The sequence below is a fragment of the Oreochromis aureus genome, linkage group 7 (assembly GCF_013358895.1).
Source record: "Oreochromis aureus strain Israel breed Guangdong linkage group 7, ZZ_aureus, whole genome shotgun sequence".
NCBI classification, from domain to species: domain Eukaryota; kingdom Metazoa; phylum Chordata; class Actinopteri; order Cichliformes; family Cichlidae; genus Oreochromis; species Oreochromis aureus.
Genome location: NC_052948.1, coordinates 42,415,611 through 42,421,610, shown reverse-complemented (window position 1 = coordinate 42,421,610; position 6,000 = coordinate 42,415,611). Strand labels below are relative to the sequence as shown.

Below are 6,000 nucleotides of genomic sequence, written 5' to 3'. Positions count from 1 at the left end.
CAAAGTTTATTTGCTCCACGTAGAATTGTTTAAGGGGGAAGTATGGAGTTATAGTAATGAGGATTGGTTTAAATCTCTTTTCTTGGTTGACACAGTTTCCAACCAAGATGAGAAAAATGGTAAGTCATATTTTATTTCGCCGTTTCCTATAGAGATGCCGTTTAAAGTGACTAGTGTGTTATGCAGGTGCCTTTTCAAGGAGACGAACAACATCGCAGCCATAGGGTAGTTCTGGACGCCCTTGATCACCCTTGGTGCCTAGAAGAAGAGTTTGTACACAACAAAGAAAAGTTATCAAGAGCATGACCTTCACCTACTCTGAAAAAGAATGGAGAGATAAAAGGAGATAAAGAATATCTGCCTTTAATAGTTTGAATTTATGAGGAGAAGCAATAGAAAAGGCAAGAGCTAGTCACTTAGCTTGATATTTAAAGTGCTGTCTCATTAGGGTCAAGTAAGTTACTTAGTGCCATCTGCAATATCCCGCACTGCAGTGCCATCTGCAATATCCTGGCTGCTTCTGCACTGCATGTTCATCTTTAGTAAATAAGTGTGGGCCTGCAAAGAGCTGCCACGATTAGAAGGATTACGTCATTCAAGCTGTATACACGTGCTCTACTAGTAGGTGGTCGTAGTACTGGCTGCTTCTGCAAGGCATGAGATGTAGATGATTATGGCCTTAAAGTAGAACTCTGCCCAGAGGAAATGGAAATAAGAGACTGAGTGGAGCCTGCAACTAGAGAATTTAAAAGCTGATCACAACAACTCAGTAGGGGACCCTGTAATAGTGATGCAAGAAAACTAGAAGGTATCTCATCATCCTGTGCAGCGAGGATTGGTATGGTAAACCAACTGAAACATTGAGGACTGACAAATCATTGTAACTGGGACATGGCAGAAGAAACAGAAGTAGGGTTAAACTGTGGAGGACAAGAACTTGACTGAAAGGTTGGTGGTTTAATTACCGAGTACTGATCAGGTTGCCTTTGTATTTGGGCAACTGCTGGTTATTTGCTTACAGAGGATTTGATATCTCCAGATCCAGATTTGGATATCTGAAGAAACAATGAGAATGGGGAGTGGATGAGTTAATCATAAACCAGCTTCCTTCATTGTTGCTTAAAGCTCCTTCATAATTATAATAATTAGTAAGCAGAGGATCAGAGTGTGGATCTTGTTGGCTTTGCTAGTCTTGTTTATTATCCTGCAGCCATTGTGTGTCTGTGTCAATATGCTGACATACTGTTTGGCTCTCTGTTTCACATGCAGCACCTTTAGCTCCAGAATGCCAAACGTTCAGTCAAGTTCTTGTCTGCCACAGGTTAGCCATCACCCTACTTCCGTTTCCTCTGCCATGTTCCAGTTACAATGGTTTGTCAGTCCTCGATGCTTGGAAGTACCATTTTAATTTGGGCGTTCAAGTGAAAGGACTGCTGTAGAGAATACAGACATCAATGACTTTCCAGGGTTTAAGGTTTATTTTGTTTTTAGAAGGTTAGACATTAACTTGAAAAAAAAATTATTCAGTAAACTCAAGAGAAGACCAAAACAAGCTCCCCTTCGCTGCTGCGCCATGTGAGAGCGGAAGGAAGTGCAGTCGTCTTAAAATGTGTACCAGGTGAGTTAACCAACGAACGTAGAAAAAAGCAGGAGCCAATCAGCGATGGGAAAACAAGGACAGGAAGTGAGGTAAGGGACCTGAGCCATAGATGAGCAAGAAAAGGGGTAAATAAGATATCTTTGCTACTCATATAGTGATGAAGTTTAACAGCTCTGTTTTACGATTTTCTGTTTCTCTTCAAGGATGAATTTTCTTTTCAACATAAATCCACATTACACTGAATCTAGGGTTATTCAACTTCCTTACGTAAGACTTGCCTCTCCAGTAATGTAGCCGAACATTTTTATTGCATTTCAGCCAACATTTAAAAGATTTATGACACAAAACTTACATTTTGACAGAGAAAGTAACACAGCTGACATGACGCATTAGGAGTGAAAGAGAAACTGTTACTTAAGATAAAAGAGGAAAAAGGCATTTTGTTTTCTCTCTGTTTCTATAAATAAGAAGCTCTTCTCTCAGAATCAGCATCTGATAACCTCATCTCCCTGAAACATAAAACACTCTGTTTAATAATAATGTATATAACACTGCTGATTTACCCCTGTGAATGTAACAATTTCAAGAAGCACTTTGCAGTTTTCAACCTTACATGTTGTTTATCAAATTAAAATAATGTCATCAGGAATCAACCCTTTCAAACCAAACATTATCTTGGTGATACCAGGTTCCTTTAATCAGACAGTGAAGTCTAGTTAGAGTGTAAGTATTTATTCATTGTAATATATACTGTATCTAAACAATATCATAGCTTTTGTGTATAATTGCACATATTTTTGTGCTACAAGCTGCATGTACTTTGCAATTTGTTGCTTAAAAATCTTCTTCTTCTTCTTCTTCTTAGTAGTATTATCATTGTTATTTTAATAATAATAATTTTAAACAAATAATGATAGTAATTGTAGTTGTGTAGTTGTCACATGATCTTGTCTGTGCTCAGCCCAATTTTAATGATCTGAATTTTTCTGCTTGAGTTGCAAACTAGATGAGCCATGTTCAGATGTAAACAGCCAGTATGAAGCTGGTGTGGGAACGTTCATTCACCATCTGCAGAGCATTCACATTCATCGAGCAGGTATGTGTTGTCTCTGTGGGACCTGTTAGCTAGCATTTTCATTTTTTCGACAATCGTGGGAACAATTTCAATTTTCATACTTTTAAATCAACATTTAGCTGATTATTGTGTTTCTGTGCTCACCTTTTTTTTTCTTTTTTGACTCTTAGTGGTTCTTGTTACTGTAATACTATAAAATATTGTACTGAGTGATGCCCCTTTTCTTCCAAAGAGCCAGATTTTCTTGTAATTTTTAAAATAGTCTTGAACAATAGTTCTCCGGGATTTCTTTGAAAGTCTTTCTTTGAATATTGTCTGCTTTTCCCACTCATTTTCAGTCCAGTCCTTTTACCTTAAAAACGATTACACAGTTTGACAGGCATAACATTTTTGAACCAGTGAGGTGATTCCCAAAGAGATATTAGCTAAAAACTTAGAAACGGTCTCAGTGACGTTCCATCAGGGCGGGCAAACCATGCAGTGCTTGTGAAATCTATCGAAGAGACGTCAATCAAAAGCAGCTTGCAGCTGGTTGTTTGAGCAGTTGCATAGTAGATAAACATCTGTTTATTTTCTGATGGGAGATTAGCGTGCAAGACAAGCTGTCACTACTCTGAGATCAATTATGAGCTGCACTGTGGGAACACTATGCACAGCTCCTAACCACCTCAGTAACCACCTCAGCCAACAAGTGTGACGTAAGAACTTGTTTAGCACATTAGTAATGAAAGCTTTTGGTCCTGCATGCAGTAACATCCCAGAATAAATCACAAATATATGAAAACTATTAAATGTTTTTTGAAACAAACACATTTCTTGAGCAAAGAACAGCTCATTAAAGGATGTGTGTCTTAGCTCAAAGCTACAGAGCCAACAGTAACCGATGAATAAGGGATAAAATATCTAAAAAAAAACTTACTGAAAAAAGTGTTACGCCAAGATATAATCCTGTAATCTATGAAGTTTCTTAGGCTTTAAAAGACATTTAAAAAGCTGCTAATGTTAAAGTAGTAATGAAGATTTTATTTGAAAATAAAGACAACATGTGAAGCTACATGAGCAAACTAGAAAAAACACTGCTAGTTTTTTCCCTGACAAAAGAGGAATTCAATGTTATACAATCTCTTTAACTCATGTTTTCAAAGAATCAAATCACAACTAAGCTTGACTGATATACAAAGTATGTTGATTAAGTCACAACATCAGCTCCGGCTCTGTGGCTTAATTTTTGTCCACATGGTGACAGGTGGACATGAACATATGGATTTATGAACTGATTATGTAGTCTAACATTTAATCGTGGGATCACAATTGACTAATGTCAGTGGTTACATGGCATGACCTGATATCCCTGCGTTGGTGTTGTCTGAGCATTCAGTTAGCGTTTGCCAAGAAGTTGGGTAATGCTTTTCAAAACTATCAGTAGCAAACGAACGCGACCTAAATTTAGCTGACAGCAAATCTAACTAGATAATATATTTATTATATCGTATAAATGAGTTCACTTCGAGAAAACACTTGAAGTACTTATCATATGTTCCAAGAGACAGTTTAATGTATTAAAAAAGGCATTTTTTCCTTCTTTTTGCCCCACATTGTAAAGCTATGACATCACAACAATGTGATTGGGTAGCTGCAATTCTGATAACGAAGGAAGAACACCAACAGGGGAATAGCAGATACATTGGTAACATGTAGAAATGCACCATAGCCCAGTAGTGTGCATACACAATGGAGCACTTCAGTGTCTAAACAAAAAGTTGGTCACCGTAGCTCCAGACAGAAGGTCACAGATTTAATCCCTGGTTTTTTCAATCCACATGTCAAAGTGTCCGTAGGCAAGGCACTGATACCCAAATGTCTATCAGTGCATCCACTGGTGTATGAGTGCGTTTGGCCTTGCAGAATTATCCCAAAAGTAAACAGAAAGCACATGCAGATTGTTGTTTTTTAACAACCGGTAGAATGAAGATAAAATAAGATCTTTTGGGTGAAACAGAAAGCCATGAAAATACCAGTTTCTCCCATAGCTAAAATGAATGTATTTTTTCAGAAACTTAAGAATAACAGCACTTAATCAAACACCACAAGAAAAATCTTCCAGATATAATTTCAATCTGGTTTCCACCCCAATCATAGCACAGAAACTGCTCTGTTAAGAATTACCAATGACCTTCTGATGGCAGCTGATTCTGGTCTCCTATCCATTCTCATCCTTCTTGAGCTTAGTGCGGCGTTTGATACCATTTCTCACAATATTCTCCTGAACCGGTTAGCTTCCATTGGTATTAGTCATACCCCCCTTGCCTGGTTTACCTCCTATCTCTCAGACCGCACTCAGTTTATCCAACTTAAATCCCATTCTTCAACTCTCTTTCCTGTTTCTGCTGGTGTGCCCCAGGGTTCAGTATTGGGGCCTCTTTTATTCATTATTTATATGCTTCCTCTTGGTTATATATTCAAAATATAATATAAATTTCCACTGTTATGCCGATGACACCCAGCTTACCTTTCTTCTAAACCCAATTCATCCCTCCAAGACTGTCTTATTGAGATTAGATCCTGGTTCTCCTCCAATTTCCTCAAACTTAACAGTAATAAAACTGAAGTTTTACTTGTTGGTATACCATCTATCTTAACCAAATCCCACAGCTTTTCCATTAACACTGAAAATTCTCCCACCCTTCCCTCCCCTCAGGTTAAGAGTTTGGGCATCATACTTGATAATACTCTTTCATTCCAGTCTCACATTAATTACATAACCCGTCTGCTTACTTCCATTTACGTAATATTAACCGACTCCGTCCCTTCTTACCCCTCATGCTGCTGCCAAATAGTCTTATTACATCCCGTATTGATTACTGTAATTCCTCCTATTTGAAACCCTTCATAAACTCCAACTTCTTCAAAATAGCTCGGATCATAACACTCATAATCAAGCAGCACTGGTTGCCCATAGAAGCCAATAAATTTTAAAATCTTACTTCTTACTTACAAGTGTATCCATAAATCTGCTCCTTCATATTTGTGTGACCTGCTCCATATCACCACTGTTTCCGCCCTCTCAGATCATCATCTGCTATTCATCTTACTGTTCCGTCCTCACACCTTATTACTATGGGGAACAGAGCTTTCAGTCGCTCTCTGCCCCCGGCTCTGGAACTCTCTTCCTCCTGCACTAAGAAATATTGACTCCCTCTCCATATTCAAGACACAGCTCAAAACACATCTGTTTAAACTGGCTTATTCGCTTTAATGCTGATTTTATCTGTTGTCACGCTCTGTTTTGTAATTTTAACTTATTTTATGTATTGTATGACTACTG

At 38.0% G+C, this 6,000-nt stretch overlaps 1 protein-coding gene across 2 annotated transcripts in view; it reads left to right on the top strand.

Moving 5' to 3' along the window:
* The first annotated feature begins 735 nt into the window (after positions 1 to 735).
* Positions 736 to 6,000, top strand: part of gnaz (guanine nucleotide binding protein (G protein), alpha z polypeptide) — a 42,071-nt gene continuing 36,806 nt past the window's right edge. Inside the window, exons 1-2 of one of the 2 annotated variants that reach the window (XM_039615040.1) lie at positions 736 to 1,618; positions 2,596 to 2,696. The gene's annotated coding sequence lies outside the window, so the exon portion shown is untranslated. Of the gene's footprint in view, positions 1,690 to 2,595; positions 2,697 to 6,000 lie in introns of both variants that reach the window. The other variant, XM_039615039.1, reaches the window with a different exon arrangement.